The sequence below is a fragment of the Plectropomus leopardus genome, chromosome 4 (assembly GCF_008729295.1).
Source record: "Plectropomus leopardus isolate mb chromosome 4, YSFRI_Pleo_2.0, whole genome shotgun sequence".
NCBI lineage: Eukaryota > Metazoa > Chordata > Actinopteri > Perciformes > Serranidae > Plectropomus > Plectropomus leopardus.
This window is the reverse complement of record NC_056466.1, coordinates 34,707,650-34,733,155: the sequence shown is the minus strand read 5'-3', so window position 1 is coordinate 34,733,155 and position 25,506 is coordinate 34,707,650. Positions and strand designations below refer to the sequence as shown.

Genomic DNA, 25,506 nt, shown 5'->3' with positions numbered 1-25,506 from the left:
GAACTCATTCCAGTGTTCACCTGCAGGTAGTCTTGCAGAGCGAGCGGCTCCACAGCGGACTCTGAGTTGTGTCCCTGGGTGGCAGAGGAAGAGAAACAGCGTTTCTGTCTCTGTCAAAGAGAGAGGAGAGAGACATGAAAGACAGAGCAGCAGGAGAGGAGATGAAGAGGTCCGAACAGAAGAGGGAAACAACAGGGGTGCAGAGGGAAGGAGGGGAAGAGCAGGAGTGTGGAAAAATCAATGCCTGAGTAAGAGAAGAAAAGAGAGGAGTCAAGGCAGGAGGATAAAAACTTCTCAGTGTTTGGAGTGATGGAGTGGTGCTCTTGTTGTTTCTGGATTTAACTTCCTTTGCTGCTATTGATTGCTTTTATTGCTGAACAGCCATTTGATTTGCCTGATACCTAAACTATGGAGAGCGGGACATCTACCCCCTCTCTCTGCTGCTTTGCTGTCTCTGTTTTATGACAACAACAAAGACAACAACTATTTGAAAATCCATCATGCATTTCTTTAATATATCACTCACTGCGTTTCTCCTTTGACCTCACATCTCAACTTGTGTCTGACTTGGTAATGTGAAATGTATGAGCCAAATTCTGTATTTGGTACTTTAGAGTTAAATCTAGGAGACGGGAACTTTTACGGGAACAGCTTCGTATTCGGTCCTCTTAGCCTTTGTTTCTCCTTTGCAGTGGAGGTCCTCAGTAGGACCACTGGACTCTGGAGTTGACATAATCATTCTACAACAGTTTCAATCATGATTTAATCCTTCTTCTTCTTGGCAGTACATCCAACCAGCCTGTGTTCTCTTTTTTTAACCAAGTGATGTTTTTTGTGATGTGAGATTGATGTCAGTTCAACGTTACCAGTAGTTTCATATCTGCTATTTGCTCTTTTCTAAAAATAGGTAAATAAATTAAAAGAAAAATACATTGATAATAATAATAATAATAATAATAATAATAACATTTGTGGCATTTGACAAATTAAATGAAAAAGAAAATACTTCACTTAATTGTTCAACACTATAATCAGACAGGAAGCACAAGGAACTCAACAAGGAAGGAAGGAAGCAACAAAGGTCCCAGCTGAACTGAGAACATTGACATAAGATATTCATCATCACCAGTTTGCTACCAGAACAACCCCCAAAACCAAACTATATTTTGCGCGAGTCAGATTTGTCCCATCGGCCAAAACTATCACTACGCCATCGGACCATCAGTCCTCTGGTTAAACTTTGAAATCATTTCAATCAACTGTATGCAGTTATACAAACCTTACTGCCCTTTTTGAAAAACATTTGTAAAATGTCATGGAAAACATTGTGGAGGCAGTCAGCCTAGGTCGGAGTGATGAGCTCTGTTGGGAGCAGACGCTCTCATTAAAAAGTTATAGTGATACAAGGACACAGCTTGTTGCTTCAGGTACTATTCAGCTCAGTATTAACTGGAGGACTGAGCTGCAGAGGCGATGAATGTTTCACTGGCTGTGTACCTGACATTTTTTAAAACACCATCACCCCATCTCACCTCACTTTAATTCAGATTAACCTGTTAAGGCTGAGCTATCGACCAGCTGGGCCACTGTGGGAAAAAAAAAAGTGTGTGCATGTGTTTTTGTCACATCATGCTGGATTTCTGATGACTTTTTTCAGTAAAAAATAAAACTGATGTCCCCATTTTGGAAAAAAAAACCTCACTTTTATTCATTTATTTTTGACTAAGAAGCAAGTGCGTATGCTTGATTTTGCATTATTTTGGGACAGCCATCAAGAAAATGTTGACAGTTTTTAAATGATAGTTTGTGAGCACAAATAATGTGATTTGAAAAACAAAGTAGAGTTTTTTTCCCGCTTTCAGTCTTACACATTCTTATCCTTACTCATCAAATATCGCCACTCAATGCCATTCACCTCTACATATAACTTGCTAGGTTTCCTCCTGTGTCTGTTGTTGACATTGGAGGATGTCATGTCAATTTATGTCTGTCAAATGCATTGTGTCTTTTCAAAAAACACTTTAGTTTTCACAGGAAATGTACAGTTTTTACCCGTTCGAGGCATACAGTCTTTTTAGAAAAAAAACAACTTGTGAAGTTAGTATAAAACTACTTATATTTTGGTTTAAATCATTGTGCAACACAAGCACGTTGTAAGGCTTAAAGAAAATCATCATGGTTTGGCTCAACATTCATACGTGGTCACTCCCACGTATGAGGGCCTTGCCTTTCCATTATCGCTCCATAACAGGCATACGTGGCCTTGGATTGGAAATAATGACAGCTAGTGAGGTGGCTGCAATAGAAATAAAGCTGCTAATGTTTTGAACATCAATCGTCATGCTTCTTGGAATGTTATCACCAGAGGAGAAGTCTGATAACACCACTTAATGGAAACATCATCTCACAATCAACATTTCAAAAATATCGGTTTAGTTTTGCACAAATCTGTAATGGAAATTGCTTATAGTCAATGTTGTGCTCCATGGTGTCACATGATGGACCCGGTCGTTGTAATTCCTGTTTTGGCCAGTCAGTGAAATTGGCTCAAAGCCTGGCACTGGTCCTGGGGCCATAAGGCTATGGCAATAACAAACCTGGGCAGATTCAAGTCAGCTAGGGTTTACTTCATAAAGTCATTTCTCCATTTCAAAGATAAATCCATTTCAAAGTTTTATTTTTCATTTCCACATATACATAGTGCTGCTTTGAGGTTGGAGTTCATCTGTTATAGTTAAATAGTTAATATTAGTTGACACAGTGTCTCAAAGTCTGCTTAACCTGAGTGTGTGTGTGTGTGTGTGTGTGTCAGTGTGTGTGTGTCTGTGTGTGTGTGTGTGTGTGTGTGTGTGTGTGTGTGTGTCTGTGTCTGTGTGCGTGTGTGTCCAGAATGTGTCCTGAAGGACTATAGCCTCTGGTAGTGTGTATCGGGCGCTGGGCCCAGACTGACCCAGACTGTGGAACTAACAGTTCTGACGCCAACTCTGTTTCTGAGAGACGGTTAATAAAACATGTTCAGGTGACTCAGGGGCTCAGCGGTCTAATGATACTTTTTTTTTCTCTCCGTCTGTCTCTAGCTCTGTGTCTCTGTTCTCCAGGCTTGTTCTTTCTCTCTCTCACACACACACACAGTGAATCAAGGTTAATGTGGAGGACTGAAGGATAGGCTCACTATTTGTCAAAGTCTGTCTTAAAGCTGTAGTCAGGTCATGTGGATGTTGAGACAGATTTTGCTTCCTAATCACTCCCCCTGTTTATACTGTCCATTAAAACATCCCTAACAGGCTCTCAGTGTTAGAAATGGGGGACAAAATCCACACTCCTTGTTCTGTGCAAACATTTATTCCACAGTTAAACCAGAATTATTACTTTAAAGCTATGGTTGGTAACTTTTATATAAAAAACAACCCACAACTTGTTATCATATTTGTTGAAACTGTCTCTATTCACACAGCACTAAATGAGATGGATAATCTGAGAAAAAAATCCTACCCCTGTGTCTACTCTTTGGCCTTGTAGGGCTCAATCGCATCACTGTAAAAGATTAAAAACATCAAATTAGAGCAAAGTCTCACAGCTGTCAATCAGGATGTTTCTAAGAATTGAGTACATATCTTGGATTTTAGGAGTATCAGAGTGGGTCATACGTAGGCAGGTTTCCATGATCCCTCAAATTGTGTGAATTGAAATTGTGAATACGAAATATGCCTAATGGAAACACATCAATGAAAAAAAAACAACTCCTGTTTATCTCAAAAAAGTTTTTACATTCGCATGAGGTGGTATTCCAGGCGTTTTGAAAAAGCCATATTTTGCAAAACTGCAATGGAAACATTTTTTCGCTTATATATCGTATGATGTGCAACACTGGGTGGCGGTAACGCGACTTTATGGATGCAAACTGCCATTAAACCCAAATAAGAAAGATGTGTGACCGTAGGTGTGGACGGAGGAAGAGACCGAGACAAAAAAAGAAGGCAGTATTAGATTGGCTTTATTGAGTGGCTAAACCTGCCAATGTTGTGAACATTCATTGCTATGTTTCTTGGAATGTTATTGCGAGAGAAAAGTTGCGTAATATTGCAAGAAAGTTGCATAACATTACCTAATGGAAACTGTGTTGCAATTGCGTTTTATTGAAATTTCCAAAATAGTGTTCAGTTTTGCGCGAATCTATAATAGAAACCTGCCTAGTGATAATTTGAAAAAGTTTACTTTTGTATAAGTCTATACATTGTTTTTAAGAAAAATCCTTCATTAATCCATCATTAATTACACTAAAGATATGTTTCAATAAATAGCCAATGTCAGATGTTACTTATCAGTCTAAATGAAACTCTGTGAGTTCAGCATCAAACTGCATCTTTTTACTTTTCAAGAACCGTCTCCAATATTATTATAATAATTTTGCTTCTACTTTCATCTCTTCCTCTCTTTGCTGCAGAGTGTTGCTTCTTTCTGGGAGCTGCTTGTGATGGAGATAACGGTTGTCTTCCTGGAGCTACTGCCACCGCTGTGTTTCTTACTGACTAATTCACTGAGACTGTAACTTCTATGCTGTATCTATTGACTCTGTGCTCCGGCTAATTCAACTTCTTCATCCTCTCCTGTGGCTCACTGAAGGCTACAGTGACTCACTATCGCCTCTCAGGCCAGGATGTATTATTACAGAAGGGACAGCCTTACCCTGGCTGCTTAGCAGTGAATATCTCTGCAATTCAATATATAGGCATCCTGGACATAACGTCAAAGGTGTTTCTTCTCCACAATCTGTTGATAGGTTAGTTCATTTTTTGAATGTTGTAAAGTAAAGTTATGTCCAGATCTAACAAAATGCACCTTTAAAACCTATGTTGTAAAGAGTATACTTCTGCCATTAAAGCTTGTTTTTTCATGACTTCTGTTTCAAGAACAGTTGCATGGAGAGTCCATTTATTCTGGCAATATCCAGTCAACTTTTATATGCTTGATCATCAGACTGCAAAACTGCAGCCCTGCTTGTAATTTAGTAGTTTAGCTGTAGTTAGTTGTAGAATAGTCCTTTCCTTTTCCTCAAAATCCTTGAATCCTTTTATCAAATGCATTTTATCACATACTTTGTGAGTGCTAAGTTTTTGTCACAGCATTATAGCAGTTTGCAGTGCTGTGTCTTCACAGTTTGTGTATGCATGAACATCAAACAGAAAGCACTCTCTTTTTAATTTAATGTCAGAATCGAAAGCTGGAGTTATGAAACCATTTTTCTCCACTCAAGAATCTCCCCAGGTATTTCCCCTATGGCTCTCTTGTTTCCTTTTCGTATTTGTCCTTGTTTTACCTTCCTCACTCATTGTTCCCTTGTTTGTTCCAGTTCCACTGGCTCAGCATCATCAGGATGTGTTTGTGCTTTGTATATATTCAGCCCTCTCTAATCGCTTCTGTGCGGCTCCTCCCTTATCTGGCTGCAAGATGAAATCATTGGCACATACTGCTTTTTGTTGAGATATTCACAGATGGAGTCATTAGTAATTTTTAACCAGTGAAGGACAACTCTCAGCCAAGAGGCTTTTTTCTTTATTAATTGACTTCTCCAGTATTTTGGGCATGCATGTTTTTCTGTCTTTTTTTGCTGCTTTTTTATCACTTGACCCTCCATTGCCTTGATGTGTCTTTCCCTCCCTGTGGAGAGAGCTTCACTGTGTGCCTGAGGCAGCTGCAGGCATCGAGTGAAGCCCGCATAGTACAGTAACTGTGTGTGTGTGTGTGTGTGTGCACAGAAGGAAATACTCAACCTGCTTTGCTTGGGGGCCACTTTTGCAAAATAACAGAAGGCCAGGGGCCAGTTGCAGCAGGCCCACAGACATGCTTCTAGGACATTTTTACAATTGATTGTAAATTACAAATGATTATAGGACATTTCTATAGGACAAGTCTCTAGGATTTAAGAATGTTTCTGCAATTTTCAGACATTTTTAGAATTTTAGGACATTTTGACTTCGACTTTTCGAGGATCTCAGGATGTTTCTAGGATTGTATGACATTTCTAGGATCTTTGGGGTGTCTGAAATATTTTAGCAGATTTCTTGAAATTTAGAACATTTCTAGGATTTCAGGAAATTCCTAGGATTTTAGTACATTTGGGTTTTAGGATGTGTCTAGAATTTGGGGCTTTCAAGGATTAGCTAGGACCTCTGTTCGGGGTGTGGGTTTCCTCCACTGGCACTTTAAAAAAAAAAGTTCTATTTTGATGCTGTTTATGCTCTGTGGCCCCTCGTGTTTTCTAAAAGTTAAAAAAAAAAAAAAAATCCAGGTTGATTCACTTTATTTTTATAGTGAATTAGAGAATGGTTGGGGTTGACATCCTGTCAGGGACCAGATTTGGCCCACGGGCCGTTAGTTGAGCATCACTGGTGTACAGTGTCTGTGTGTCTTGGTGTGTTTATGCATTGCAATTCACTGGGGGAACAAGAGGGAGATGATGGCGAAGGAGATAAATTGCAAAAAGGTCAGAAAGTGGAAGGGTGGCAAGGGGGTTTGCACCTGTGTGTGTGTGTGTGTGTGTGTGTGTGCTGATTTAGGGGGTTGAGAGCACAGATAATAGGAAGGGAGATAAATCATGAGATGTTTGAAAGTTAAAGGGTGGGTGGGAGCGAGAGGGAGAGTTGACATCTTTGGACTTTGAAAGAGTTTCTCTCCCTGTTCATTCCCTACATCGGCATTCTGTCATCTGTTTCCACGCCAAAAGAAATACAAATTACATAGGAAAGAGAAAAAAGGGAAAGCAAAAATAGTGTGTGTTGCACATTTGCAGAGCAAAGCCTTAAAGACTGACTCCCTGGGACGAGGAAGAGGGGGGTGATGTGGAGCTGAGGGAGAGAAGCTGATGCTCGATGTGGACGCCTGCAGACAGAGGAAAGACCCTCCCCTCTCTATTTCTCTCTCCATCCATTCTCTGTACTGTCTGACTGAGGCAGCTGAGGAGAAACCGCATCCATTTCATCACGCCTGGCCTCACACAGAAAAACCCTCAGTGTCGTGTTTTGCGTGGCCTCGCCTCCCTCTGCCAGAACGCCACCATGCGCCACTCAAGTGTTGATAAATTGCCGCCACCTGCCTCATTTTTCACCAGCGCCGCCTGGTCGTCAAACACATACGCACTGACACAACCCCCCCTCCAGTGCACTCCTCAGCGATAACAAGAACTATCGCTGAGCCCTGGGAATGAGAGATGGGAAGAGAGAAAAAAGAAAATGGGTGGGTGAAGAAGTGGGTGGGGTCTGGGGAGGAGGCAGATGGAGAAAGCAAGCGGAAAACATGGCCTCATTTAGTCGTTGACAGACAGGTAGACAGTTTGCCAATGACAAAATCACTGTATGCTGAAGAAAAAATGCTCAGTTTTATTTCAGTTGACTAAAGTTTAGTTATTTTCAGTTTGGCTGTACAGACTTAAAGACTGCTGCTTTTAGTCATGCTAAGAAAAAAGGTATAAAAAAGCTGGAAAGCCGGAGTGTTTGAACCCTGGGAAAATTGCCTTGATTTCTTTCAAAAACATGGAAAGAAGGCAATGAGCAACAAAATCTACTGATTTCTTGCAGTTTGCAGGACAAGTTTCTCATTGCCTTTTTCCTCCTTTTTTGAAAGAATATCAAACCAGTTAGCCCAATAAGTTCAAAGGTTTAAATACTTGTGAAAGGCATCTGAACGCATTACAAGAAAAATGATGTCAATCCTGGTTTCACAGGGCTAACCAATATTAATGATTCTTCTAGCTGCTTAATAGCAGTGTCATATTTTTGGATTTATGGTTACCTGCTCTTTCTGCATGCCCAATCATGGAGCTCTCGGTCAGTTATTTTCCATTTACCCAGGTTTTAACGGTCTTCAGCACTAGCCATGCTCACCTCATGAAGCCAACTTAGTTCACCTGATCCTCATTACTCTCAGCCAGCATATATACCCCAGCACCACAGTATTGCTGTCAGATTGTTCTTCGCCATGCATGCAAGACTCTCTGTACTTTCTTCCGGACTGACCCTCTGTCACCTGACCTCGACAGCTGCTTTCGTGTCCCTGGTACGTTTGCCTGTGGCTGCTTGGCATTACCATCCGACAACCGTGCTAAAATAAGAGTGTTCTGTTAGCTTCCTGCAGTCCAGAGACCTGCAGAGTCATCCCTCTATGTGCTTTTGTTGACACAGCATCCTGAAACAATATGTGACAACTTGGGATGAGAACATGTTGCCCCTGGTTGTTTGTATGCTTGGACTATATTCTTACCTGGTTCCAGATTTTCTGCCTGCGCAACTTTGTCCCCTAGCTTCTCTTCCATGGTACCCTTGCTAGCTGTTGACCTAGACTGTGTCTGTTGGGCTAAAGCAACCGCTTACTCACCTGTCTCTCAGCCCGGTTTGCCCCGCCAAGGACTTTGTAAAGAGACCTTGCTGAAGTGTTGAACTGTATTGTGTGCTATTCACCTGCCCTGTTCTGTACCTGCTGTGTAGTGGCATTAAACATCATTATCACCTGTTCCTGGTATCCAGTGTGCATTTGGGTTTAAACACAACCCATCACAAGCAGTGGCTTATAAACAGTGTCCCTGTTTCCCATAAACACCTCGTCGTGGGGCGTCGCTGGCTTAATGCATAGCAGGTGCCCCATGAATGAAGGCAGAGTCCTTGCAGCAGCCGCCTTGGGTTCGACTCCTGCTCGAGGCCCTTTGCTGCATGTCGTCCCCTCTCTCTCCCCCTTTCACGCTATTAATCTAATCTGCCCTATCCAATAAAGGCTAAAATGCCAAAAAATAATCTAAAAAAAAAAAATCCTTGTCGTAACCACTCCGTCATTTCCAGTGGCCATTACTATAAATCACACCCTGAGACAGTTGTGTCTGAGGGGTTGAGTCATGCCATAGATTTATGTGGTACACTACAGTGATCAGAAGACATCACTATGGCAGGAGAAAGGTCTGGAGCTGACTCAGACATATAGAAAGACACATGGCAGAGTTAATCAATAGAAAGTCTGTTTCTCCAGGCTCCCATCATGCTTTGACCTTTTCACAAGGACTTTCTTCCTGCTGGCAGATGATGTCAGTGATGCAGTCATGCTCGGATTCAGATTCATTAGGTGGAAAGATCATGTTTTTAAGAGGTAGATGTGTATTGCACCATCTTGATTTACTTCAGCTTTTGCTCCTGGCTCCAAAATACAAGAATAGCTTCAGAAGTTACCCTCTACACAATGTGTTTATTTAGTTTAATTCAGGAGAAAAAAACTGTGACATGGCTAAAATGTTTTTCCAACTGGCTGCAGTGGAGAAGTTGGCATTTATAATGAGAAATTTACGGATGGCCGCAGCAGATTTTCCAAATACACCTTTACGTTACGGGACCTGCTCCTGCCCACTGTACTGTAGATGGAGCATTCATATCAAGCTGCCTCTCACCGTTACATGCTGCCACTCAACCACAGTAAAGAATATAGAATCCAGTAATAACACTGTTGCATGACATCCCTGTCTTTCACCACAGCAGCTGACAAAAACAACACATGGGGTGACAAAATCATCAATAAAACATGGATACCATCTTAGGTGCAAAGCAGTGCTAGAATGCTTAGAAGTCTCAGAGTTATTGGTTAAATATGTCAGATTGTCACCTCTTTGAGAATATATCTGTGTAAAAGTGTAATTGATAGAATGTTAGGGATTCATATTTAGTCGGCAGAAATGTCAGAAATTTGCTTAAATTTGCTTGCTGTGAGTCATTTACAGACACAGGCAATCTGAGCATTGAAATGTTGATTTAATTTGAGTGTATTCAGGATTGGTATGATTGTTACTGTATGTTTACTATGATTTAACTTTTCAGAAGACACTCATTCCATAAAATGTCATATTTTTAAGGTTTTCTGATAAATTAAAGGGGCAATCCACTAATTTCACACGTGAAGTCAGTTTATGGAATACATGTGAGGAGCACAAAATGCCCAAACTCCATGCACTATGTAACTGAAGGTGCCCCGTCTCTCTCTTTGACTTTCTGTCTCTCTCTCTCTCTCTCTCTCTCTCTCTCTCTCTCTCTCTCAATTCATTTAAATTCAAATAGCTTTATTGGCATGAATATTTTAACAGAATTGCCAAAGCATCAGGTATAATACAGTTCAATAGGGATACATTAAAATAAACAACACAATGCAACAGAAATAGATACATAAATAATTATAACACGAAAATGTCAGAAAACACTAAAGACATGTTTTGTGTGTGTGTGTGTGTGTGTGTGTGTGTGTGTGTGTGTGTGATATGTCTGCTGCATATAGAAGTAGTTAATGTTTGTTTTGCATTGAAAAGAAAAACAACATAAATTAACACAAAATTGCAAATGTTGTGGGGAAAGAAAAAGACTAAATCAATAAGGCAGGGTGTGAGTTGTGAGGAGACTAGTTCCAGCTGTCAGGTTGTTGTGCTGGTTGTCTCTTAGGCTGTGACATGAAAAATACATCATTCTCTCTCTCTCTCTTTCTCTCTTTTAAAATCTGACTGTCGTCATCTACTGTAATTTAATTGTTTTTTTACGACATCTATTGCACGTCTTACCATCCTGGAAGAGGGATCCCTCCTTAGTCCCTCTTCCTGAGATTTCTACCATTTTTTCGCCCCGTTATAGGGATTTTTGTGGGAGCTTTTCCTTAGTCGATGTGAGGGTTTAAGGACAGAGGGGTGTCGTATGCAGCCCTCTGAGGCAAACTGTGGTTTGTGATAATGTGCTTCATAAATAAAATTGACTTGACTTGAAATTGACTTGTTGAAAACCCATGGTATAATGAAAGTTTCAGTAGAGTTCCATGATGGGAAACATAGGATCCAGAGTTTTTTAACTTAACTCATACTAGGGACTTAAAGTCAGGATGTCTCAGCCTCTGCTGCTTCAATTTTCATAATTTTTTAAAAAAAAGATCTATCTTGCACAGGTCTCTCTGCTTTTTGGATATGCAATAGTAGATCACTGGAGTAGAGCTTTGAAAAGGTCAGGTCCAGTAGAGCATTTTAGTACCTACAGATGAATAATTTTATGTGATGGGCAGGTATTGCTCAGCCCATGATGACACACTGTACTCTGGCAAGAAGCCTGCCACTGCATGCAAACTGTGTATCAGAGTAAAGTAAAAGTGTCCCGAAGGTGTATTTGAGTGTAGCTCAGCATTTGTTCATCCACTTATGACATTCGAAGAATTTTCTGTAAGGTTAAACAGAAGCGCTGTGTGTATATTGTGTTATGTATTTCTGTTGACTCTGAAAGAGACAAAAACAAGTCCCTGCAGCGTTGTACCTTTTCTGCACTGTTGTCAGTAGCGTCTTGTTCTGTTGTGGCATCCTGACGTGTGTGATTGATAGATGACCGGGCCAACACCGCCTGCCACTTGAGTTATAATGACAGGTTAGCTGCTGCAGCACCAGACAAATGGCCTTGTTTTCCTCTGATAGAAACCCGGGCACGAAGCACACCCACTCAAACCAACCGCCCACACACACACACACACACACACACACACACACACACATTCACACACACACGCGCACACACACACACACACACACACACACACACACACACCTGTATATCCTCACCTCTGCACCCTCTCATGCACACATGAACAGCCCGGGTGTCCTGCCATCCACTTTAACACCAACTCCAACTTCTCGCATGCCCTCGTTATAAACCAGAAAATCGATGGTGCCTTATGTTCCATAAGGCTTCTAAAGACAAATCAATTGAGGCCGATCTATTGTAATAAGGACGCGTCAGCCTTGGATGAGGCAGAGGAGATGCTGCTAACATCAGTTATTAGATTTTCCGGCGAGGAGAAAAGAGGCTCAGCAGGCAGGGCCAGGGCTTTTGTTTTCATTGAGTGGCTGTTATGTGAAGTCCACCCCTGCTTAGTAACTCCATCGTCGCTGCCAGCAGGCCACTGCTCTCCCGCTTGTGAGGTGCTTCAGTCAGCAGCGATGCTCGGATCGTCAGGAGTGGGATTAACACTCTCAGAAGCCTCTTCCACTGACTGCAGGCTTTAGACATTAATGAGATTCCCACCTTAGCTTTGTTGTGTAACATTGAACTCTGTGTTGAATCTATGAGCAGAATGTTAAATTCATTTTCACAAATACGGTGCAACAAAAAGTGAATTATTGGTTATTGGTCCAGCAGTTTGTTGAGTTGAAATCCTCAACCTGCTGGGTCCCCAAAACCCCTACCAAACTGTTCCTTTACCTGTTTCCTTTATCCTAACCTGTTGTGCAATGCTATTATCAGAAAATAGTACATTATGGATGTAACTCTCAGCTTTGTGTGTTGTGTTCAAGCCCCTGGGAAATGCACTGGGCTTTGAAGTACATTTTACATAGTGGCCAAAAGTTTAATACCATCTGAGTCTGTCACATGATGCCATGGAGCCAGAGTGACTTTTTCTAATTGACTTACATTTGGAGAGAGACATCTATAAAATTACTAAATGAAACCTAAACTTTAACAAGGAGGAACAACAAAATGTTGCATTAAAATTTTTGCTCAGTGTAATTTGTCACTGCTTGTGAGGCACTATGACATTAATTTAATCAAAATTAATGTATTGCGGTGTGGAATGAATAGTGAAGTTCCAAGGAACTGTTTTTGTTTCCACAGTATACTGTGGCATTTAGTTGCCTCATAAACCCTCTCACCCTCCCTCCCTCAAACTGTTTTCGTATTCCAGTGTACATCTTTCAAAATATTCAGACAACATGTTCCATTACGGCGGCTCAGAATTCTTCAAAGCCCTGTTTACTCTGTTTTTTGCTCCATGAAAAGTAATCAGCTTTTCTTTAGACTCACGGGCTCATTCACATCAATGCTGTCCCGACATCTCTGGGAATAATACCTGGAAAGATGATTTGTTTAACTTTGTGCATATGTTTGTGCGACTGTGTTTTTGTGCAATTGATCAGACTTGGCTGATGCTGATGAATATTAATAATCCTACGGAGTGCATTAGCTAGACATCTGCCCTGAACACTTCAGTGCACCTCATCACAGTGAATTGAGCCAAGCACACTGCATAAAGAGCAGCTTGTCTGTTCTCCTGCTGTATATGTCATGTGTCAGGTAGAGCTTTGCTAAACCACTCAACTAGTCAAACTAGTCCAGTAGTATGTAAGCCTGTGCTTTGTAATGCTAACATAATTTTACTTAACATAAACCAGATTTACAATAGTAAATGTGTAAAACACATTTACTTATTTATCAGTATTATAAACACTGCATGGATAATTATTGTTGAAAAAGCATGTAGGAGAATAGGCCAAAAAATGGGGACTGGCAAACCCTCAAATTGTGCAAATTGAAGTTGTCAATTTAAAAAAAAAAAAAAAAAAAGCACAAAAAAACTCCCATTTAGGCATTTCCGAATCCTCACCATCACCTCCAGGAAATCCCTCATACGTAGGAGCAGGGGCTCGCCTTTCCATTACTGCTCCACAACACGCTTATGTGACCTTGGATTAGAAATAGTGACGGCTAGTGCGGTGGCTGCAATAGAAATACGGCTGCTAATGTTTTGAATATCCATCGCCATGCTTCTTGGAATGTTATCACCATCTCACAATTGTGTTTTATTGGCATTTTGAAGTGTCAGAGCTATGTTGACTAGCTCTTTACTAGTTTTCAAAACCTTGCATTAGTCAGTGTATCCTCATACAACAGCATGTGTTTGTATTTGTTTGTGATATCTAATGAATTAGCGCCCCTCGAACAACATCACGTGCTTTATGTAAAGTTACATACATACATAATTATTCTTAAGTTACGTAGGTTAGATTCAGGAAAGAAACATGGTGACGAGGTACCTTAAAATAACTTACCTCTAACACTGTCAATTCTAAATACCTGTACTCGCTTCCAAAGATGTCAATACCCAACGTATCCTCAAACAGCAGTTCTTATGATATCTAACGAATAGCACTCAACAAATAGCATTGTCACTTAACATACTTAACATACTTAATACATTACATAAGTCAATGTAAAGTTAGGTTAGGTTCAGGAAAAGAAACATGGTGATGAAGTTAATTAAAACAATTCAAAGTTCACTGGGTTTCACACGGTCTGAACACCAGTCTCCTGAGGTGAAGTCCTGTGTTTGTCGAACCCACTACCCCAACCTGTCTCCTTACTCTGACTTTTGATCTTTATAGCCTACTACTTTCCTCTTTACTCTCATCGGTATATTGGTCACATGTACACATGGATTTCCATGTATTACTGGCTCATTATTGCAAGTGTTAAATGAGTTGTGGTCCATTACTTTTCATATGTATACTTACAAAAAACAGTGCATGCAAACAGCCTTCAATAGTAAAAATGTTCAAATGTGAAACCACTTCTGACTAGCTGTCTAGCTAGCTGTCTTGCAGGTTATTTTTCCAGTTGTGCATTTAATTAGCTAAACAGATAGTTAGAAGAATACTTGGTGTTTTAGTTAGGTACCTACATCACCAGCTGTATTTCTGTCAGTCTAACTTTAGAGGTAAATTTCTTGATAAATGTCCATCTCCATCTGTCCACTGTAGCTATGGATCATAGCTACTATGGAGGACACTAGTTCATATGCATTTTTTAAAGGGTCCAGATAAAGCATGGCAGACCTATCAAACACGACATTATCATAATTTGTTGTCAGTGTCAGACAATAATTCCCTGAAACACCGTTATTGTCTGTGGTCCAAAGGTCAACATGTTGCTCCTGGGCAGGCAAGTTGTTCCACTTTTCTCCTGGGCTATTAACACCCACGACAAAGTTGATCTGAGGAGGTCATGCACAAAAATAATCAACAAGTAAACTAAGAACAGAGCATTATCATTAGTGTTTTTCCAAATGAATAATAAAATATTAATGACAATTATAAAAGAATGCTGAAAAAAACAGTTTACCAGCTGCTTTTGACCTTTACGGTCCATGATATTGTTGTGCAAATTTACACTTGAAGTTCACATTCATAATTCACAATTTAAGTCTTGAACTACAGTCACAATCCTAAAACTGACATAGTTTATGTTAATTTCTTTTTTTTACATAGCTGCTCCAAACTATTACTAATGTAAAACTAACTATCCATCTCCAGCCCCAAATCATTGCAACTGCCCACCTTCTAAACTAAATAAATTACTGTACACTACTATAGAGAGGATCACAAATAGAGATAACTTTTAAAAGCCAAGAAAACTACTGTAAGTATATGTTTTACCACGTAAACATATATGACGTTATGCAGAAAGTGGGAAAAGACATGCAGTATATGTAAACTGTAGATGCAATGGAGATTTTTATTTAGCCTGCATGAACCAAATTATGCAGCAGTTCAAAAACATCAAGTATAAGATTCATGCTTCCAATCGAGCTGGTACAGGCTCCACTGCTGGCTCCTTTACAGTCACTACAGCTGAGAGATGTGTTTGGATTTAAATTCTGCAGAGCATATGATTTTAAGAAAGCAATAATAGGGGGAAAAAGACCAGAACTTTACAGCTGATGATTGGTGGTTTTCTTGAGAGGCAGGGTTGTGGGCCCGTCAAATACTCACTGCAAGAGTAATTTCTTGTGATCATCATTTACTCGCAGATATTTCCCAAGACTGGTCGAATGCTTCAACTCGATATGTTGTTGCAAACAATGTTGATGGGGCTGTGGTTCAGACTTGTACTTTCAGACCTGGTGGGCAAAATTTGCATATGATTTTGTTAGAATTCTTTTGAATGATTTTTTTTTTCATGAAAATCCTACAAATAGTCTTATGAATGTGTTCAGCAGTGCTTGTAGCTGAATTCCCTGAAGTGTAATTAGCATTAGCCATACTGTTGAGTTTTGAGATGGCATTTACGGCCTTGAATGCCATGAAAAGAGTGTTGTGAATTGTTGTGAGAGTGAACACCACATGTGCATTCAGTTTACCATTTACCACAAACTGAGTATCTTTAATGAATGCACACTTTTAGCACTTTTTAAGGTATCCATGAACTGTTCCATAAGACTCTGAAGGACTTCAGTGACAAACTGATTGCCAAGCCTTAAAATTTTAGAAAATCACCATACCTTAAATCATATACATCTTTGTCCACCAGAGCCATCCATATTCCATGGCAGACTGTAACCTCACATTTTAGGTATGCTGGAGCTAAAGTGCCATTTAAAAATAGTGTAGCTCCTTTAAAATATAAAAAAAAAAGAATAAAAGCAATAGCAATAAAGACTAAAGGTTGTTTGCACATAACATCATGACATCATGTCACCGTGAAGAACTGCAGATGGTGGGCAGGAAGTGATTTCTGCATGGAGAAGCGCTATAAAAATGCCAAAGTTTTGTGCTGTTTACAGCTGCTCCAGCTGGTCCGAAGAAAACTGGAAAGAAAAACAAGAGTAACTCTCAAGTCCCAAAAGTATTGGCACATATAGGCAAGAGTTTAAGAACACTAAGGTAAGGTAACATAAGGTAGGTAAGGTAAGGTATAGTGCTTTCAGAATTGTTTCTCCCCTCTGGTCTGACTAGCTGTTCGGCACAGACCACCATTGGGATTACGAAACACAGGATAAGATGTAGATTTCCTTTGTGCAAGCACTTACAAGGGAGTGTCATCTTGATGTCGTCTTGATGGTGACGGTGGACACAAGGCAGCCTGGGCTGGGTTCGGACGCATTATCAGTAGTGTATCTTTGGTTTTGCGGGTGTTTCGGCCATTCACACTATACACCCTCCTTAAAGGTGGCCAGCTACAGGGTGATCAAACCTGAGCTTGCAGCCCATACCCACTTGTTCATAAGAGCCGCCTTGTTGTTGAGAGTGGCAGACATCTAATGGGACTATGCATGGCAGGGGCGTCCTATTCCCTGAGTCAAGCCTAAGCTGACTGCATACCTCCTGGTCTGCTACTTTGGAGCCCAGCAGGGGTCTTTCCTCTTGATCAAGAGCCACTGACTGCTTTTGTTCTGCTGCCTCCGCTGCAGCTGTGATGGCTGAGCATTGATTCTGGCCTCTTATTCCCAGCTCTACAAGCAGTCTGGTGGTAGATGTTGCCACAAATCCTGGGAACCCCACTTCCACTGGGTGGACTTCAGTGTTCCAGCCACGATGCTTCGGAAGCTAAATCTGCATAGGGAAGCTGTTAACGCTCGTAAACCTCATCCACTGAGTCCTCCCAAGGTACCGTGAGCTTGATGATGTACACCTTTCTGAGAGAAGGAGACCAGAGTACCAAGTAAGGTCTTAGGGTGGTGGTAGCAATCTCAGGAGGAAACATAAGCTGTTGGCCAATGTCAGCCAGCATCTTTTAGTTGGAGATCCTCTCGCAGTCCACTGCACTCAGTCCAAGCCACAAACAGCTTCTCCCAATGCTGACAACTGCCACTCTGTCGTAGAAAAGTCATGCCTCAGTAGAGGGAGCTGTGGTATCGACTAAATAGAAAAATATAAAAAGTAGCAAGGATTTGCGAAGCTACCGGCTGCTGCATCTACACGTGCTGCCATCGCCATAGCAACGCCATAGCATTTCTCACAGAGAAATGGCAGCAGACATGCATTAAAAACCCTCCATCTAAAGTCTGGAGGAGCGCAGGCAGACTATGCTTGTGTATGCAGTGACAACTTTATTAAAGGTAAAGCTACAATCATTTTGCTACTTAACTTTATACATCTGGCTAAAATTTAAAGAGATACAGACCAGAGTTGCACTATTTCTGTTACGATATCACTCAGTAGAGTTGACCATAGTCTGATGCTAGTGCTGCATCCTTCCATGTAAAGTCACTTTAGAGATGAAAATGCAATATAAAAAAGACCGATTCTCAAGCAAACGCACTCACCCAGGAAGAAACAAGACAGCAGTAATGCAATGCTACTTCAGGTCCGATGTTGTTGACCCAGCCACACACAAAATAGTTATAAGCCTCAAGACTCTTGTCACCTTCTCTTGACTAGCCATTTCTGATATTGATTGCCTCCACACCAGACATATCAGTCAACCCCATGTCAAAAATAACTTAAAGTATAAGTATCATATTCATGTGACTAGAAATTTTCTAATGATAGCTGCAGCATGCAGGTCCATCTAAGGCTTTCAAACGATTACCAACCGGTGTTCTTTACTTCCTGACCCTAATCTGACTTCCATGTTATCAGAATCACGTGACTGCAAACAAGCTGAATAAAAACAATAGAAGTGCGCTCAGTAGCGTGTAGATCTCTGCCACAAGGCTGTTTGAGCTGATCACAAATGCATATGCTCTGGTTCAAAATAATACCAAACTTTTCTTTGGATGTAAGTTTTGAGCCACCACAAATACCAAAATGTATCCTGCAACAGACAGTAGGGTGTGTTGTTTGAGCCGAGCCGATTTCTAGAAAACTTAGGGCCCTTATCGGCTAATTAAAAACACATGGAAAAACTTGAAGCCAATTGGTTTAGTAGTTTGCAAGATTAGCTGTGGAGAAATAGAAATACACACTCACACACACACACACACACACACATTCACACGTGCACACACACACAACCAAATGAACTTACCCAACCTATTACCGCCGTTCCAGCTGGATTAAGAGTATTGTTCCCTAAAGATATTCTCCTGAGGTCTGTCAGCGTCTTCTCATTCACCGTGAAATTGTGATGATTCATAGTACAATGCATTAGAAAGATGTGGCTTCCCAAAGACATGATGCATAGAGGGTTCTTGTTTTTTTCTCATTTTGGAGAAAAACTGCTCAGCTGTTTGAGAATACACCCAACCAGGTTGTTTGTTGACAAGGCAAATTATGCTCTTGTGTTTGCCTCATGGAGAGTGTTGTCAAGCACATGCCACAGGCTCCTTTTTCAACTTTAAAAAGTTGAGATTTCGTGGTGCGGCCTCAGCCAGTCTGCCTTCATTTGGCTTGGGGGGCTTTTTGTCTGGCTCACGCAAGATGGTTTGAGTAACCCAACCTTTGGCAAATCTTCCCATTGCCACATTTGGCAGGTACTTTGAAAGAGAACAGCGCGTCTTTAAAATCTCATTGACTTTCTGCTCTCACATTAAACATAACTGCATTCTCAGTTCCACAAGCGTACATTATCACTACCCAGCCACATAAAAAAGGAAAAGGAATTGAAATATAAGTACACTGACAATGAAAAGTGTTAAATGGAATGGAGAACACCTTACTGATGATGTTTAATGATGATGTTGAAAATGTTCACTTACTCTTCATAAAGCCTTGCCAAAGGAACAGATTGCCAAAAATCTTTATAGTCGACCTGGCCATCAAATTGAGATGGCGGCTCTTGGAGGTCGGTCACTCATTGAAAGAAGAAATAAGCACTCACTTGGCATGCTGAATAGTCCCGTCTTGCGCAAATCCATAATCACAACATGAGAATGGTCTACTCAGTTTAAACAACAAAAGTTATAATCGTGATAAAATAACTTCAAAAGCAGGGATGGAGATTGATATTTTTTATTGATATTGATACCATTATCAAGATTTCTTAACAATCCGAGTCCTTATCGATACCACCATTGATAGTTTTCTGTTATTTGATGAAAGACAAGTCAAAAGCTCGTTTTTACCAGAACTGGTTTTACTGTCACTTTCAGTAATGTTTTAGTGATTAGATAATAATTATTGTATTTGAATAAAAATATTTACTGTGAAAATCTTGGCATTAGTTTTAATTATGTCTTATAAGATGATTAGAGCTCATGATAGGATGTTAAACAGGTTGTAATTATCCATTTATATCACTGGAAAAACAAATGTCTCACCCAAAATCATTTGTATTCAAGTTTTGTGACAAAAACTATTTTTTTTTTTTCTTGATGTTACATTTGATTATATTATGATGTTTTATTTACCTTTGCCTGATAGTCATTTTACTGAGCCAACCCTGAACAAATCAGACTAAAGCCTTACACAACTTCGTTTATTTAGCTAACTAGTTCTTATCCTGCTGATTTCAACTCGTTTTCAACATTGGATTTCTTTTTTTAAGTGACAGGAGTTCTACTAAGTTTGGGTATGCTTACAGACAGCTGCTGTGAGTGGATGATGATGAAGACTGTGTTGCAGCAGCAGCAGCTGACAAAGTTGAAGGAGTTTTTTTGTTTTTACCTCAAAGACGGTCAAAGGTTCTGCATAGAGGTTTAATCTGACGTACAGTTGATTAATATGGACCAATGATTTGATTTAAATGAAGTGACTCGACTCGAGATTTAATGTCACATTATAGGTCCCATGGGACTCAACAATAGTATCAGTAAACTCAAATGTTATTGATTTTGGGGTTTTAAAAGGTGGATCATTAGTAGAACCGGGTTTTGATCCCCATCTGTTTTCAAAATGAAAGTACCCGTGGAGTATTGAATGGTGGTCTGGATATTTTTTGATTGTTTGCAGCTTGTAACGCCTCCCACTAATGTATGGTTCTTTAAATGGATGTACAGGAAAAACTGTCAGGTTGATATCAAATGAAACGGAATACAGGCTAACACATACAACGTAGCAAACTTGTATTACCAGAAGAGTTCCTGAGAAATAGGCAGAGATGATGTGCCAAAAATTATGCGACCCCCTCTGCCCACTGGCGATAGTGGTAAAATGTGCCACATGCGGCACATTTTTCACAACATGTTGTTGGATCTGCAGAAGTGGATGTTGAAGTCTCGTTAGTGGCATGATGGTTACCACATGATAGACTTAAATTTAAGCATGCATGGTACTGAAAAATTCAGCAATAACAATTTCTGTAATCAAATGGAACCTGCTCTCAACAGTAACTGAACTGACTGACTCCTCCAAAAAAGCTAAGATTGTCACACAGAGAGAGCTACTTTGCCACAATGCTCATGGTGATACAAAAGTATGGTGCGAGATCTGCTCATATAAAATTTGTCCTGAAATAACTTTTGTTTTGACTTGGCACAAAATGATAATAACATGGACTCCTCCTGTGGAACCAAGTGCCTTGGCATATCAGATGACTAACAGTACCAAGTTTTTTGGAAGGTTTGTTGGCACAGCTTTATGTAATATAAGGTACTCTACCATTTCCACTAGCTCCTTTCCTTCTGAGGGATACAGAGGAATACCTTCAGCATGTGTCATACCACAGGTGCTGTCTCAGCTGAAAATGCCTCAGAAAAGTATTCACAACCCGACTTTTTATGAAAAAGTCGGGTCTTGATTGTTACATGTGCCACTTGGCTATCGATTTGTGTGGGCAGGATTGCCATGTGTTTTTGGTATCATCATGGTGGACGATGATCCTCCTCAAAGTAGAGGAAGAGGAGATGTGTGGTTCCAATCTAAAAAATAAATGCATCCAAATAAATGCACCACAGACCGAATATGGTCCCAGTTGTAGTAATTTAAAAAAATATGTGGAGGTGGTCCGTTAGGCTTAACACAACTTTTACTAAAGCTTGTGAAGTACATGTGGTGGGGAGCAGGCCTGCATACAATTCCAGCCCGCTATATGATCAGACACACTCTTTTATAGACTAACAAAATAACGTCAGAAGCTTTGGCATGCATTAACCGTAACCGTTAGAAACACCCTAACACGTGCCTTGACCCAATCCCATAATTATTACCTGTTAATCTGTTGCTATTCTCTGCTCTCCAAAAGGGACAACAGTGGTCTTAAAAAAACAGCCAAAACACATTCCTGGTATTCCTCTGTCATTAACTGAGCCCAACTGTATTCTATATTCATAGGAGCTTCTGCATGACTATAAACCTGTGATTACTCAGAGCAGATAAGAAGATATAACTTTCAGATATAAAGTGAGGTATGATATGTGAAATGTAACAATAACATATCATTAACAAAGTAACAACCATAGACTGTATATAAAGATGGACAACATGCCCCCACTCACCCCTGCTTTATGCAGAAGTGAGGTCAAAATATCTGGGATACGGGCATTGCTGTCATGTGCTAGTGATGTCATTATGAGATGGATTCTGCGCAGTAGAGATATCCGCAGTGGGGGAGTTCCTACCAAAACACTCACCCGACCAGTCGCGAGCAGCTCCATTGAATATGAGCACATTTGGCTGTCACCAAAAAGCAAGCTTATCATAACAAACACTTGAACAAACATCTGGGACAGAAACCATCTTTGGGAAATAATTATTTGGTGTGTACTTTGAGTTTTTAGTTTTTTTCATTCACTAACATGGAGGGGCAGGCTTTGGTGACTTATACTGCATTCAGACACCAGAGGGCGATCAGGAACTGTCATGTTGTCCATCTTTTTCTACAGTCCATGGTAACAACAAGTACATAGAACTCACCCAATATATACTATTGGGTGAGTTCTATGTACTTGTTGTTACCATGGACTGTAAGAAAAGATGGACAACATGACAGTTCCTGATCGCCGTCTGGTGTCTGAATGCAGTAGTGGTCACCAATAATATAACTTGACAAGACACTTGGTGGTTTATACATATTACATTAGTATTTATTTGGACATGAACGCAATGAACAGGACCCTTAAAAGGTCCTGAAAACAATGAAAGTTCCTCTCGTTTGTCAGTGCACACTGACTGTAGATAGTAATTTGCTGTAATGTCTGGTGTTTTGGATGAGTGGTGCCTTTGTATTTGCATTTTGGTGTTTTTAAAATGGAGCTGTAATGTACATAAAGATGATGTTTTGAACTGTGACATCAGTATTTTGGGGGCTGTGGAAATATGATGGCCTCTTGCTGAAACTGTTGTTGTTGCTGTAATTTCTGGGGCCTTCATTGTCAGAGCCGCAGACGCTACTGACATTGCAGTCAGAGCTGCTGTAGTTGCCAGAGCTAGAATCACTGGAGACCAAGTTGTTGTCATTACCACTGTTACTGTAGCCATTGCCATAGCCAACGTTGCCATGGTAATAGGGAGGTCAGTGCGGCAATTTCAAAAGTGATAAAAGAATAGCTACTGTAAGGGCCTTTTGTCTGCAAAAATTAAAATCAAACTTAAATCAAAGAATCAAAGGGCTGCTGATGCACAATGGGCATGTGTTGTACACAGGCAACAAACCAAGTTTGTGCCGCACATGGCGATAATTAGCTGCTTCACAGGGCGTAAAATATACTAATGTACTAATTATATGTGTTAATAATGATCATCCCCTCCACTGATGAAGAGAAAATACATTATATAGGTAGAGGTACAGTTACTTTTCACGGATATCCGAAGCAAATCAGTTCATGTTAGCATTGCTATTTTAAGTTTAACGGGCACCTCACTAATAAAAAAAGTAAATAAATAGCCAGCAAGCCACCATGTTCTGACACATTTTAAAACACCCACATAAAGTAATATTGTGTTTTGGAACATTAAACAGTAAACTTAACTGCAAAGGTAAAACTACGCACTCCAGCACTAGGCATGATGGGAATGTGGGAATCGCTACAGTAAGTTAGCATCTCTTCAGGGGGAGATCCCGAGGGGCTGAATGTTTCTGAAAATGTTGTGAAATATTGTGGGATGTCAGCAGGCTAGCATGTATTACAAAGTGGAGATGATGGTACGATGTAGTATGGAAGCTACACTAATGATATCTATAATTTATCCGCAATAGTACCATTGTAAATGTGAGTAATGAGAAAGTAAGTGCTTACATCTTTCAGTGGGTATGTTGCTGAGACCACAGCTGATAGGTTAGTGGTTTGTTCACATGAAGTGACGGAGGTCTGTTTTAATGGGTGCAGAGTGGACACAGAGCATGCCATGTAATGCGATGCAGTTCGATATCTGACGCTCACATCCAGTTAGGACACGGTGTAAGACAAAATTTAAAAGGTGATGTAGGAGATTCTAGAAACATGCAAAAAAAACTTGTATTTGTAAGTACATAATTTGAAAAAAGCTGCTTGTGTGCTTGCCTAAAACTAAATTTTTGCTAAATAAACGTGTTAATTCTGAAATTGTGCTGTTAAACCCACATTATTATACCAGCATTACCAACAGGTCAGAACCTGAATCTAAATCTCATTTGGAATGTGAAAGCTGGCACAAACATTAAATGAGCCCACAGGATGTCCTGGGGCACAGAAATAACATCTTAGTTCATAATATGAGAGGCATTATCCCTTAAGGAAATATGGAGACCATTCAGAATTCAAATTAAATGCATGACATTCATATTGATGAACTTAGCTCAATATTTAGACATCTTGTGGCCCTGCAAATGAGCCATAAGGCGAAAGTACAAATGTAGTCCAAGACTAATATTTCAATTTGAAAACCTTTTTAATTTGTGTTATCTGGTCAGAATTTTCTAAAGGGTGTGGTGCATTGGGGCAATTATACACACTCGTATTGCTCAGCACACAAAATGTGCTTTTCAAAATCAAACGAAAAATATCATATGTTAATATTATTTTCTACTTTTATTGAGTTAATGTTTTAACCAACAGTCCCGATCATTAATATCGAATATTAATTAATTTATATTAAATATACTGTGTATATATATATATATATATATATATATATATATATATATATATATATATATATATATATATATATATATATATATATATATATATATATATATACATGATAAATTAATATGATTTTCTACTTTTATTGAGTTTTTTTTTTGTTAAACCAACATTAGTACTAATCATAAATAATACATTTTCATAAATTTTCAGAATTATAACCTTTTAAATGCCAGGTTTTTGTCATAATGCCACAATGTTTTTAGATAACAACCCCACCCAACACACACACACACACACACACACACACACACACAAAAATGAATTATTTTCAATATACTACATATATAATGTGGATTGTTTTTTTGTTTTGATAATCACAGTCCGACACCCAGAAATAATACAATGCATGTTTTTATGCTTTGATGGCTGTGGGGTCAAAAATTGCAGTTTGAATGGGTTTCAAAGGAGCATTTGTTGATGAATGTAACAATTTAGTTTCCACAGTGTATTTTAGACTTATTGTAGGAGCTGAGCTGGAAATTCCATGAGTAACCAAAAATACACGATCTTGCCAAAATGTATGCCATATGCATGAACACAGCCAAAATGATCATAAAAAGAATGAAAAGTCTGTAAAATGCACCAAACAGTCCTAAAAGGACTGCCAGCTTACTGTCGAGCTATCTGCAGTTGTTTTCCTCTAATATTGTCATCTCCCTGTCTGTCTGTCATCTTAATTCACAAAACACCCACGCACTTTCCTGTACACTCTCCCTCTTTCTGTTACACATTGCACACATTTATGGCCACAGACACTCATCATAACCCCCTGAGGAAATAATGGATGCAGCTCACAGGTTCAAACCTGGAATAATCACATGCTGATCTGCAGCGTCAGCCTCATCTCAGCCCCGCCATCAGTAGCTCCTGTGTCGTAAGCCCTCTCACACACGTGCTCTTTCACTCACATTTCACACCGTACCCCAGAGATCCACTCTGCATCAATGTGTGCTCACAAGT

General features: G+C 39.9%; 1 protein-coding gene across 2 annotated transcripts in view; it reads left to right on the top strand.

Annotated features, from left to right (window-relative positions):
- Positions 1 to 25,506, top strand: part of LOC121942501 (endonuclease V-like) — a 108,740-nt gene that overhangs the window by 62,137 nt on the left and 21,097 nt on the right. Inside the window, exon 9 of one of the 2 annotated variants that reach the window (XM_042485720.1) lies at positions 4,445 to 4,866. The exons of the other annotated variant lie outside the window; for it this stretch is intronic. The gene's annotated coding sequence lies outside the window, so the exon portion shown is untranslated. Of the gene's footprint in view, positions 1 to 4,444; positions 4,867 to 25,506 lie in introns of those variants that run through there. 2 annotated transcript variants of the gene reach the window in all.